The sequence below is a fragment of the Numida meleagris genome, chromosome 18 (assembly GCF_002078875.1).
Source record: "Numida meleagris isolate 19003 breed g44 Domestic line chromosome 18, NumMel1.0, whole genome shotgun sequence".
NCBI classification, from domain to species: domain Eukaryota; kingdom Metazoa; phylum Chordata; class Aves; order Galliformes; family Numididae; genus Numida; species Numida meleagris.
Window position 1 is genome coordinate 2,479,118 of NC_034426.1, and position 14,459 is coordinate 2,493,576.

At 41.0% G+C, this 14,459-nt stretch overlaps 1 long non-coding RNA gene across 1 annotated transcript in view; it reads right to left on the bottom strand.

Annotated features, from left to right (window-relative positions):
• Positions 1-12,304, bottom strand: part of LOC110407957 — a 72,514-nt gene extending 60,210 nt beyond the window's left edge. The window contains exons 1-2 of the long non-coding RNA XR_002444103.1: positions 12,219-12,304; positions 213-336 (exon numbers count right to left, since the gene is read on the bottom strand). This is a non-coding gene — a long non-coding RNA (uncharacterized LOC110407957). The remainder of the gene's footprint in view (positions 1-212; positions 337-12,218) is intronic.

Here is a 14,459-nt window from a genome sequence, read left to right on the forward strand (position 1 = left end):
AGCAACAATTTTATTTGTATTTTTTAATTATTTGGGTCAAAAGAAAACAGCTTGTCACAGTCAGCCTTACTGCTGCACAATGTGCAACTGTGAGCACAAACACTACCCAGAATATCCAAGTGACTTTTAAAAGACTTTTATGGATATTCCACTCTCAAAGGATGCTGGGCGAGATCAATGGACGCCAACTGAGATCATTATGTATGACTTACCTTGCCCATTTCCTTCCCTTTCTGCCTTTGAGGCTCTTTTAGTGCACTGAATGTCTTTCTGGGGAATTTCATTTAATATCTTGGCAGCATACTCAATTCCTCCTGTCAGATCCTTGAGGCAGTCCTATAAATAAAGGGCAGAATGCTTTATTACTAGAGTCAGCAAAAGAATTGTGCACAATGATGTCCTTACTCATACCACAACGCTATTAAAATGTGCATAGAGTTTCTGCGGTTCAGAGGCAACGGGAGTCAAGCAATTGTAACTTAATGGCTTCAGTTCCCTCTTCTCCTGGATGTGTGTGTCACACTTTGTATTTTGAGTCCTGCTCCACATAAGCTGCCATCTCAGTCTCCTTTACTGTTCACTCACTCAGGCCCACATCCCACTGCTCTTGTACAGACCTTCACATATACTCAAAGTGTCTCTAAACTGATACCTAATAAGTGCCAGAGGCTTTCAATTGCAAACTGTGTACTTCAAGTTTTGGCAAAGGGCTGCCTGCTAAGACAGTCAAAGCTCAGCATGATCTAGTTTGAGCTCAGGGCTCCAAGGCAAGCTCTGGATTTCCAGCAGCAAGCAGCACACAAGAGACCTGGAAGATGCCATACAGAGTCTCCATTCTACACCCACCAAAAATTCTACAGCCTGCTGCTGAAGGAGAGTGGCCTCACAAAAAGTAAATTAAAATGGGAAGCAGGTCATTGCTGAAAGTACTAATTTAAAACTAGCCTACTTCAAAAGACTTCAAAGTACTTGCTAGTGTTACAGAACAATCCATCCAGGGATGACTTACAAACACATTGCAGCCAGACTTCTGATTTGATCATGATGCTCATCTCATTCGTGTGCTCTGTACCCATGGGTTTACGTGATCACACAAGAATTTTAGTATTTAATGTTTTTAGAAAGGAGATCTTCCAAATGTGAAGAACCCTCTGAAGTAGGACCAAACCCTACTACTTCAGCATTTGGGAATTGTAGTCCTGCAGACACTAACATCAAAAATGTTACTGACTTTGAAGTGAGCAAAGAGAAGGAAAGGAGACTCGCTCCACTTGAATGAAATGTTATGATGTTAATCCTTGCTAGAAGGGAATGTGCTGACTGTCAGTTTCAGTTCACTTTATGGCAGAGCAACATACATTTCACCTAAAGTGCATCCTTCTAGAATGGGAAGTAACTCCACCAGCTTTCCTCTGTGATACCCACAAAAGAATGAATTATCACCAAATGAACAAAGACGGCCTGCACACACCTCTCCCCTTCTCTCACATTCTTGCTGTAGTTGCAAGTAAGATGCTGAAAGCTACTCTCACCCTTATGCCAGCCCTCTTCACTTCACCTCCTCTTCAAAACAGAGGAAGTCAAATCTTACAACTGAAGTTTATGGGAGGAAAACAATGCTCAAGTGGCAGTAAGCCTACGCACCACCAACCCAGAATATCTTGACATCTGAATGCTGACTTGGGGAAACTTATCTGCTAGGCTCATTCCTTGGAATGTGAGGGGGACTGGATAGGGATGCTTGCAAGTGCTGCCTGTTCAGCTTCTGCTCACAGTGACTCTTAGCCATGGAGCAGATGGGAGATGTTATAACTGCACCTGCTATGATGTCTGTCAGCAGTGAAAGAGAGATGCTGTAAAAGGTGGACCTTCCAGAAGACCTACAAAATATCTTTTACAAGATGAAGCTGTCAGGCACTACTGGAGCAGCACTTAGAAGGAAAATAAATGAGTCCTCCTCCATTTCACATAGTGCCTTCCTGGATTTTAGTGTAGTTGTTCCTCTTAGCAGAGATAACTCAGTCTTGTACAAAATAATGAGGCCATGAAAGACAGAATAGGAGTACTAGTATGACCTTCCCTTTGGCCCACCTCCAGCCCTACAGTAACCATTCATCACTTACGGTGAATGTTTTATTTTGCAGCTGCAGAGTTTCTCTTTCTAAATCCTGTACTAAACTAGGCTATCTCACCTCTTAAAATGCTTGCATAGGCCAGAACAAAGGTTTCAAATAGCAAAATTATTGCTGGCCTAGAGTCATAGCTAATACAAATCCACATCAATCCACCAGGCCTTAGTCACTATTCACTCAGTAAGATCCATTCTATTCAAATTAGTCATCAGCTTTCTCAATATGCACTATAACATTCAACTCCTGAACTTACGATAGCAGGTTTCCATGAGGACTTCAGTTTTAATATAATTTAAATTATAGTTACGTAGTTCGAGTAAGGCTCCCTTATTCACACAGTCAGTTTTTAATCACACACTCAATGAGGAATGCAAGCAGCAGTAAGCACTATGACCAGCAACATGATTTCATCTACACTAAGGCCAGAATCAAAAGAATTAGTGATTACTGCAGTCATACAAACAGCAGCTGCCATCCATTAACGCAAACCAAGACGTGGGAAAATAAAGAGTGCCACTACACATGGTTTCTAATTATTACAAACCACACAGTAAACTTACAAAAAGTGACATTGTTATTTGAACTGCATCCAGATTAGTTTCACGTCTCTTATGTACTGCTGTAGCAAAAAGGGAGTGGACTGTATATTTCAGAGCAGAAAGATCCTTTGACTTGACATGTGTTGATGGCACATGGAAACTCTGGTTTCTATTTACCTATAGAATAACAAGAATACAAACAGTGAAGTCTCAAGAAAAGAAAAAACAAGATTTGGGATGTTAGTTCTTCAAAGTCATCTGAAGGTAGAAGTAAGGTAGATGCATCAAACCAAATTACATATTGAAGACAGTTCTAAAATTCATTCAACTAACAAGCAGGCATTAAACACGAGAAAATATTATGCTCACACAGCCCTAACATGTATTTTATATACACACAGTTCTCATTCATATGTAAGTTGTGCATGCAAAGTGATGTACAAATGATGTCACAGTCGAGAATTTAGAAAGCAGTGTGGGGTGGGATGCTTTTAGACATTAAGTAGAAACAGAAAACCTATTTAAAATCCTATGCATGTCCTCTTAAACCCCTTTTTGAACAGGTATCCATGTCAGACTCAGGGCTGGGATGTCATTGCTGCTCTCAGGGCACTACTGTGAGGACACTCATGTATGCAGGGGTCCCACCGACACCATCAGGTGTTGTTTATGCAGGATCCAAGTCTAGATGTCAAGGCAAAGCAGAAGGAGCCAGCAGGGAATACACCACAGAGGAAAGGGGAAGAAGAGAAAGATGAGCTACGCAGATACCAACAACCAAAACATTTCCCTCCTCTCTTTCAAAGGGGAAGTTACACAAAATCAGATTTTACTATGAACGGGTGATCCTGACATAGAAGAGTTGACATTTAGTCCATATAAACACTTAAGCTTAAAATTAAAAACATGTTCCCACAATATTCCTATTTAGAATCTACCAGGAAGTCTTTACCCCCATTTCTAAACCCAGTTTTGCTCTAACATGCAAAAACACAGCCCATTTCTGCTTGACAAAGCCAATGGAAAATATACATTTAAGCAACTCCCACTTTTAAAATGTGCTGACCCGCACATTACCTTTGGTTTCAGAATCTGTACGTGCTTTTGATTTGAACCACAGAACAGCTTCAAGCAGAAAAGGAACTCATTTTAAGAGACTAGATATCTCAGAACTGCTCTCAGAAAGCATTTGAGTACTTTCCCAGAGGCTTTTTCTTCCACTGTACAAAGAAGCTAAACCCACGGTGCAGGAATGCTCTCTGCTTTTTGGACCAGATGCATCAATGTGCAAAGCAGCTCTGCTGCTGGGCATCAGCCTGCGTTTCTGGAGATCTGGATTCCAACTTTTCTTCCCCCCTAAGACTCATTCCACCCCAAGGGAGCTACTGTAAATTACTTCATTTCTTCTGGACTACGCTTCCCATAAGTAGATAAAAACATCTTTTTGGTTCCCCTCTGTGCCTGCTGATTGGGATTTCAGGGTGTGCAGCTTTTTAAACTTCATTTGCACAGCGCTCTAGGATTCCGATACTGCTCGATTCCCATTGATATGTGCTAATAACAAAGTATGTAGAAAGCTCTACCAGCTAAAAGAAAACATTGGGGCACATCCAGGCTCAGCCTTTCAGTGAAGCTGGCACTGCAGAATCCAGGTGCAGCAGCAGACAGCCTGGGACAGGGGGATGAGCACAGAACTGCTGCAATGACCGGTGAAACTGCAGGCACAGCTTTTCTCTCTGGATTTGTAAGATGTGGAACAAAGAAAGCAGAGTGCTAGAGAGGTTACAGAACTATTTAATCATAGAAGGCATCCTACTAGATTACCATAAACATTAAACATACTTTCACTGATGTAGCAGGGAACACCACAAAGCTGCCATGTAAATTCAAGTCACGAAGTCATTGCAAACACTTTACTCAGGAAAACACAGCAATACATTCACTTGGTATTTCCCCCTGCCAAGGCAACAACATCCTTCTGGAATTGTGAGACCAACACTGACAAACATTAGATGTAGGAGTAGGTTCAGGGGTAGGGTGCATGTTTATTGGGATCAAAGCAGATAAAGCACTGTGAGCCATTAAACCTAGCCAGAGAACAATCGCTCAAATTATTTGTGCAAAAGCAGTACTGTCCTGGGACACTTTCCACCCTCCACCCCCCCCCACCCCCCCCAAAATTCACAAGAGTCCTCATTAAAGATATGAGGGTGCATTAAATGAAGGCAGAACATAGAACTCATTTTAAATATGCTCTGGTTTAACAGAGCCTTGTAATCTGCTCAGGTGCATTACGCTTGTGATTTCCTTAATGTTTCTTTAATGATCTTGGAAGGTAATTCTCTGTTGCATTGCAAACCAGTTTTGTTCAGACACATTCAAGTTTTCCCACAGTGAAGCAAGCAAGTTATCAAGAGAACTAATTAGCTTGACCTTCTGTTTGCCCAGTAATGAGAAGTGCATCAAACAGGTTTCTCTTTTCATGTCTGAGCCTGTCAATTAAAGCACAGGCTTTCCACTCATTGAATTGTCCTCAGGAATATTTACCTTAAGCACAGCCAATATAAGCAATGCCCTCTCCACTCACCTCCTCACACTACCTGGTAATCGCTTTGATTTTCTTCAGCAGAGGGAGACAGCTACGAACAAAAATTCCTTTGCAAAAACCTTACAAAATCATTCTGAAATCAGAGTTCCTTAAGCAAATTAAGAGCTACAAACTCGGACACTAAAGCACTCTACAGGCAAGAACCACTTTCAAGAGACTAACCATACCCTGATTTAATCCAGGAATTGTTGCCTTTCAACTATGGATCCAAACTTCCAGGTTAGCACTCTTACAGACAGCAGCTTTTTGTCATGCAATCTTTTAGCTTTTATACTCAATCTTTTACAAATGAAGTCAGAAGACAACCACCAAAATTGGAGAGAAAAACCTGAGCACTGCTGGAAGCAGGAGCTCTCCCTGTCCCTCTCTTTTGCTCATACAAGCTCTCAACAGTCAAAGCTGATTCAATCCCACACTTCCCACTGCCCCACCAGGGCATCTCAGAACCCAAGAACTTGCATCAGTCCTAGGCAGAAGAGGCTGGAGATTTGAATGAGGAGGCAGGTGGGTGAGGGAAATGAATTTTGAGTTTCCCATATGCAGGAAACCACCCTAAATTCAAAGCCCCACACAAAACAATATCGCCATATTTTCACTCTTCACTTTTACTCCACAGTTTTGAGCTTATTTCACACTGATATTGGAGCATGCACTAATATGTTTAAGACATATCCTGTAAGATACATCCCCTGGAGATACAAAGGCTGCAAGCAGCTTAGCAGAGGACTCATGAGACAGGGCCAAGAGGCTGTTCTCCATGCAGCACCAAGTGCTGGCAGAGCACGGGGGCCTTGTGGCAACTCCTGGATGAAAACAGATGCTCACAGAACAACAGTGTGGATTTTAAGAACTGCACTTTTAATCTCAGATGCCTGAATTTGGCCTGCATCAGCACTGCAGAGCTTTTGGGGACTGCCTGTCCAGTGATACTTAACAGATCTAAGAGACCAAAACCCAATGTTCTAAATGCCAACTTCAATTCTATTCTACTTCACAGAACTAGCATGCTTTGAGAGATCTGTACCCACATTATTCCCTGGGAGGGAAAAAAAAAGTTGACCTTAAATTGCTTTAGTTTCCAGCACCTTCTGCCAGTGTTCTCAACTGAGAAGATATTGTTTACTCCATAGTAAGAATACACTGAACCTTGGACAACAACATTAGGCATCAGAATTCAACTTGTGTTCAAGCAGCTGAACTAGGAGCAGCCCTATGAACAGAGCACTACCTGGGAATGGAGTCTGTCTTATTCTGCCTTTGAACGTGCTGTTACACCTCAGGGAGGCCATCAGTTTCTCCTTCTCTGACCATTTCCACAGCTGATAAGGGGAGATAAATCATCTCTCATGACATGCATCTAGAACTACAAAATAGTAAAATTAGGTGAATACCAAGGGATAATCAGCTCCTTTTAGTACATGATACTCCTTCAGAACATCGGCAAAAAGCACACCATATGTACATTTTAAAACAAAACAAGCCCAGGGAATACCCAGCTAGGCATCTTGTCCTCTCGGTCACAGCTCTATATAGCCACCATGAAATCTGCTGATCCAAATTCCCTATTCATCTGATTTTCAAGATGAGTGCAGAGTCCATCTCTCACTCCCTTGGGCACCGTGCCACCCAGGAGCAACACTGACTGCTCGGAGTCCACAGCACAACACACTGATCTCAGAAACAGCCTCAACAACAATTGCTTGCTCACATCAAGAGAAGTCCTTCAGCATGCAAAAGAAAAGTCACTAGATTGGGAAAACACCACAAAAGAATGCTCTCATTTTATAATAGAAAGTCATAGAAACACGTTAGAAACACGCTGCAAGGCACCAGTCAACACAATACAGCCTTCCCTCTCACTGCCATTACCCACATCATCTAATAAAAACAGACAACCAGGATGCCAGGTCAGCGTGCTGGTGGCTGACAGTTTTGAACAGCAGCTGCACTGTGCAAGATAGCATGATATACACCAAAGGGAAGTTTTCCTTCCACAGTACACATCCATTTTAAACCAGAAACTACTTTACAGTATTTATATAATGCAGGAAGGAAACAAAATAGAAACTGGAAGCAACTTGAAGATTGTAATAGCTGTAATGTTAGCTGCATAATCGAATTGCAAAACTCACTCATTTATTACACGAGTATTTCTTTTTTAGTGCCATAAATTAAGAATACTTTTTTGCAGTTCTTCCTTGCCAGGAACAATTCTTTTATTCATGAACCTGCTTATTTTAAGGGCTGAGCCTTTAAAGCCCATTAGGAAACATCATCAACACATTCTGTTTTTTTAATGCAAGGAAAGAAACATTAAGCAAGCTGCCGTTCTCATTTTTCAAAATAAATCCATTCTTCTCTCCCACAGTTATATGGCAATACCTAAAACACTGTTTTCAGCAGTTATTTCTGATTTACATGGCTGTGGAAGCAGAGTCACAAACCCACAGCATACGTAAAACTGTCCATAGTGTCTCCCCATGTTGCTGTGTCAGCATCCATCTAACCAAGGACAGTGCAGGAATTTAAAGTGCCATCATGCTGCAATGGGAAAATTCCTTGCTTCCTTGGCTAAGGATTATTATTCACATTGCTACAGCGCCCTGGGAGCAAGACCCTATGTGCCAGTTGTTCTACATACCTCAAGGCAGAACATTCTCTGAATACTTACAACCTGAACAGCAAAACAGGAGCTGGGAAGCTGAAAGAGAGCCCTCCAGCAGGGCTTCCTCAGGGTCTCCCAGAGCACTTGTGGCAGGCAGAAGTGCAGCTCAAGACCACAGTACCATATTTCTCCCCCACTTGGACTCTATTTGATCATGACAATGCTTGCTTACTTATGTTTGGTTTTGCCCCTCTGAATTACAACACATACATGAGGTATTTTAGCATACTACGCTGTTATTCTTTTCACATACATAAGAGGAAATGGCCTTAAGAATTCTTTAACTTTCGAAGAACTTGCATCAGAACGCTTGCCAGTTATTTCCTCTTTTTTTAGTGACAAACTTTTGGCAAAAAAGGCCTCCTTCCACATCTGCAGCAATGACATAGCTGGTATCTGCCACTGTATTTCACCTCTAATAGGACAAAGGTGACCAAAATGAAATTTCTACCTGAACTGATCCTTAGCAGTACGAGCTAAACAGATGGGAGATACAGTAATTCACATCTCTGTCTGATTCAGGTCACCAGGGGCAGGTTGTCTTCCACAACTGATGCAAGAAATTCAGAAGGATAGGCCACACATCCCAAGGAGGATATCTAGCAATGTTTGTGGGAAAGTTCCAACCTAGTCACCAATACTTCTTCCTTGTTCTATGTCCAACTCAGACAAAGAATTTTTCTTCATCATCTCCTGCCTGATTTATGTTTGCAAGTAAGTATGACAGAAACCCATGCTACTCTTTTGTACTCAAACACTGTGCAGCCACCTGGCAGACTATTTGTGCTCCAACAACTCAGCAGGTGCTGGTATAACTGAGGTACAGAAATCACTGCAGTGCTGCATGGGGTGACAAACTGCAGTAATATCTTACAGGGAGGCAGTCTGCTTACTTATATCTAGGATATAAAACCCTACACGCAATTCAAAACAACAATACCTAGTGGCAGAGGAGAAAAACAGATGGGAGATGTTCTTCTTTGGTATTTTCCAGATTTGTTTTCTACCTTATTTTGCCTAGGATATAATGTTGTAAGTGATTACTTTTTTTCCAGTCTCTGGGCACTGCTGATGTATCACTACTTTATGGGTGTTTACATCCACACTTCACAGATGAAGAAAGGTTTGTTCAGTTTAGCCCTGCAACCAGAGATCTACAGTTCATTTTCTTCTTCTTTTCCTAAATTCATTAAATTAAAATCCAGTTTGTGCTTATAGAACCACAGAATCATCCAGGGTGGAAAAGGCCTTTGAGATCATCAAGATCCACCATCAACCCAACCTAACAACTCCCATCACTAGAACATATCCCTTAGGGTAAGTTGATCAATGCTTTTGTCACATATACTAGCACGCATCCATTTTCTATCTGGGGACAGCAAGCAGAGAGAGGAACTATACCCATGGATTCCCAGATTGCAATGCAACTCTTATATTACCTTATTATGTGTCACATTCATTCCTACTAGCTCCCTAAGCTAAATTCACAGCAACTTCATTGGGTCATATCCAGTGCCAAAATTGGTCTTCAATGAAAGAAGCACTTCATTATCAGCTGGCAACATTTGGTCCTAAACATCACTACTGATGAAAAAAATTAGAAAGCAAGATATTCATTGTGCGAGAAAGGATGAGTTTGACATTTGGTTTCACTCTACTTAACAATAGAAGTGGGAAAGATGAGAAAGAGCAGAAGAGAAGCCTCTAAATCCTCCTAGACAAGACACTGACTCAAAATGGAAAATCCAGTGCGTACGTTAAAACCTGGGTAATAAGTGCCAGGAAGGTGACAAGCTCATAGGTATTAAGATAACAGTTCTAGACAGTCATTATTCAAACAGCTTTCTGTCACAGAGAAAGATTTATTAGCATTTTCAGTACGATCATAGCAATCCGTAAATTGCACTGTTCAAATGAGGCTATCTGGTGTCAATGTGTGGAATGAGTCACCAGCTACAAATTGGAAATAGGAATCAAGAAAATGACACAATTATTTGGGTCAGGCATTCTAAAGGTCTTGGTTTAACAGACTCAGCAAGATGTATTACATAAAAAAAATCTATATTATTATTGAGCAACAATATTTAAGTGTCTGTCTTCATTACTGAACTAAACACTCCAGCATATCAAAAACAGTTTATGACAAACACAGACACAAAGAGATAGAAAAAATAGATGAGTCTTATGGTCAAACTATAGATTCCACCATAGGTAAAATTAAGACAAAAATATACATGAAACTATCAGATTAATATTGCTAAATGGTTATTATTCAATGTATTCATGTTCAGATGCGAAGAGAGATTTATAGGCAGTGGATGATCATGTTTTACAAAATCAGGCAGTCAATGTTATCCAATGCAACCTAACAGCTCATTGGGCTCAATTTCTTTTTAAAATAACATATATATCTTCCATGAGCAAAAAGAGCAAAAGTTGTCTTACAAAGCAAGTTCACTTCTAAATTACTATGAGCTAAGACCTATGGCTTGATAAAACATACTTAACATCCTTCAAAATTTAATGGGCAGGGAATGCATGGAATCACCCTCATCCAGGGACTGTCAGCTCCTCCACTACTAGTGAGATACCAGAAAAAACTCTATTTTTACTAAGTGCCAAATATCATCACCTTCAGAACAGCCTCAGAATCACCTCTGATACCACCTCACCCCAATCCAGATGTATCAGCATCCAATCTTACACACCTTACCAACCCTGTTGTGCCTCTATACAAACAGGAAGCACACTGAACACAAAGCATCACAAAGCTACTCACTGAAATGCAGATACTGAACTGCTTAGGTGCTTAACAGCCAAGCAACTGCAAATACAAGGAAAATAAATTGCAAAAATCCAGTGGGAGGTGCAAGAGTAGCTTGCCAAAACAGTCCTCTCATAGGCCAGAAAAGATCTCCTAATTGGAAAAGCCATGCTGGAGAGCTATCAAGATGCCTAAATCTACAGAAAAGCCATAAGACTAAGCTACAGTGAAGGAAACACAGATGCATATCACCAGTTATTCAATCGCTGCAGCATTTCTGCTGGAGTGTTTCCCTCCTTATCTAGGTCACCTTGCAACTGGACGCTTTCAACCCATATATTTCTACATATAACACATAGATCCAGTGAGACAAACCGAGTTTCACAGCATCCCAACATACTAATACTGCTGTTCAGATCACTTCACAGCCTTGAACAATAGGGATGCCAACATGCATTTCCATCTCACAGTAGAGTTAACCCTCAAGGCAGACAAGCAATCACATAGAAAATTCCAAGACTTTTAAGGATGAAAAACAGACACACTTGAGGGTATCCGATCTATCCTTGCCAGGCTCCAACAGGCATATCACCTTCCTGTGACTGGCACCGAAATGAAGCCTGCAGGCTGCAAAGCAGCACTGACACCTGGTCTTTGTCCACAGCAGACGAAGGCACATGCACTACAAACTTTGCTGGCAAGCTTAGCAACCACCTGGAGCCACTGAAGGCAGGAATAACTTGGATAATCTACCTGCAGTGGCTTTGAACAGCTATTCATGATAACTGGAAGTGACAGTGACATTTGGGAAGTCAATAACAAATACCTTTCCTTGAGACCAGGGGAGCTAAATATGTTTTGGAATGACCACAGCGCTACGCTTCAACAGACAGCATCTAAACATAGAAAGTTACTGCAAACTTTGAATGACAGTGACATAAAAAAAATTCTTCCAACATGACAGGGAAGTATTAGCTTCATCTTCTTTAAGCAGGAAAGAAGAGGATATAACTATAAAATCCGTTTAATCTTTGAACTGCAACCAGGCAGCTCTGAAATCTGGTATCCAGTTACAGGTTCTATGTAGTTAAGCAGAAGAATTTCTAGCTCCAACTTCCAGTAAAAGCAGAGGATTATTTTAGATATGTACCAGATCGGTCCTCAGTGAGGCTCACAAAAGCATGAAAAAGAAGAAATAATATGGAAGGGTTCCCAAGACACATCCAGCAGAATATGGTATGGCCCAGAAAGAAAGAAACTGCTGTCCTAGGAGAAAAATTAGCAAGCACAGTACCTGTTTGGTATCTCTAAGGCAAGACAAAGTCTTCAAGATGCAAAATATCCACATTCTAACAAATAGCTTACAACCTCTTTTCCTACCTTAACAAAAAGGGTTATCTGTACCGCTACACAAAGAAGCAAAATTGCTTCTGACAGGTTCTTGGCAACACCAGGTAAAGTATTCACAACTAGGCCAATTGTCACATACAGAAGGAAAAGCCAAACTCACCCAACTGGTGAAGGGGCTCTCTAGCCATGCAGCATTCCCTCTCTGGAAGCAGCCTAGGTCCAAAGGATACTCTCCTCTCAGTGGCTGGCCCTTATAGGAGCCCGGGGGGGGGGGGGTCCACACTAGGTCCACCCCTTCTGTCCAGGTGGGGAGCACATGTGCAAACAATTTGCCTGTGCTCCATGGGCAGCCACAGCCCTTCACCAGGTGCTCAATCACCAGTTCAAGCCTTGACCAAACAGTTCCCCTACATCATCATAGCTCAGGGTTTTGTTAGCTTTCTACAATATGGCCTGTAAGTTACCTCATGTAAAGCTGACTAAAAGCAAATAAACTTTTCAGTAGCTACTAATGAAAAATGCAAGGAGAGTATATGCTCTGGTTGCTGGCAGAAGTCCAAATAAATCAGTTACAGTAGTTAACTACCTTCCAGGTCTTCTTCAAAGCCATGTAATAGGATTTAATCCAGACTAGGGTATTATGTACAAACACATACACTTAGTAAAGTAACCTTGACAACATATAAGAAAGCTATTCCTGGATTTATCATTCAGAGTGTCATGTGGCACAACGAACCTCAGCATGATGCAGGTTGAGAAAGTAACTTGTTTTATGAACAGATTCCTCTAAGGGGCATATTCACAAAGATTGAATTCTCCTCAAGTCCCTGTACCTTGCATTTCCTACCAGCTGACTTCTATGTGGATTATGTTTTAATAATATCCTTCAGTCCCATGCGTTGTTATTTTCAGCTGTTGCTCCATCACTGTCTCTGCCATCACCTACGAGATGCATGAAAATCAAATGATTTTAATCCAGTTCTTCATCAAGTTACACAATGAGACTTCTGTGATCATTGTACAAACACAATGGACAATGACTGCAGGTCATGTCTAACTGCCTTTCTACGGTCTTCAACAATTATTTTTAATGATTTTTCTGAACTCCTGTCATCAAAAAGAAAGATGCATAAATGCATACTCCCTTCAGAACACAATTAAACAGAGCTGGTACCCTCTTGATGCTGAGTTCTCAGCAGTGAATCTCCAGAATTATCACAGCAGAGTTTTCTCTGTTGCATCCTACAGCTGAATGGGTGGTGTAAGGGGGGGAGGTTTGATAATAATAATAGGCAGCACCTTCAGCTTCAATCAGTTGCATGTTCCAAGACCACAAATTGCTACTGTGTATGTAGAAGGATCTGAAATGCAAATGATCAAGAGGCCATTAGAGACATTAAAGATTTAGCAGACGTACGTTCATCCTGTTTTTATTGTGGGGGGATAGAAGCACTAATTCCAAAGAAACAGATAATGAAATACAGCTACCATATTCAGGCTTTCACAGAATAGTTATGTGACTCATTAGAAGCACTCTTACTGTCCAATCTTTAATATTTCATGTAGGCAAAAAAAAATTAAAAATAATTATTCCCCATGCAGGCCTAGCTTTAATGACTGTTATTTACACCAATGATTTTGCTTATAGGAAGTGCATGGAAGAGAGATCCACCCCAGCGTTGTCTCCCCACAGACTAACTTTCAGATGACCTTCCATTCAACTTGGGACTGGTCATGCACTCTCCCCAAAGGGAAAGAGCACTCAAGAACTCTTTTGCTGCCATAGGATGAGGTGATCTTGGGATACAGGATCCTGCAATTTGGATTCCCTACTTCTCTTTGCAGGGAATTCCTGATATTTAGTGCTTCACAAACTACAATAATCTTTATTCATAAGGTTATCCAAAAAAACACATCCATGCATGTGTGAACCACTGGAAGAATTTTCTTGAGATTCCTTTAGTTTCCTTTTCTAGCCATCTTTATGATCAGTTTAATAGAGGTTAAAAACCCTACTTTTCAACTAAAATTGGATCTATAAGCTTCTATTTTCAGTCTGTGGGCTTTGAGACTGTGTTATTGTCACAGTCACATCATGTTATTTCCACCAAAACAGCTGGAGGTTTCCAGTGTAGGAAGCAATTATTATGAAAAGTGTCAATGTGTCATTCTCCCCAAGTCAAATATTTAACTTCATGTTATAGCATTTGACAAGTATCCAGCTCTTAGTCTCCACCAAGAAAAAAAAAAAAGAGCACACATGCAAGTCACAAGAGAAAAGAATAGCTTATCCACTGCTATGCAAGCAAATTTTGATATTGCTGACTGATGCCACAGCTGTGCATTTCTGGAGTTTATCTGCTTTGGTGGAAGACAGGGTTAAGTCTGCATGCTTGAATTC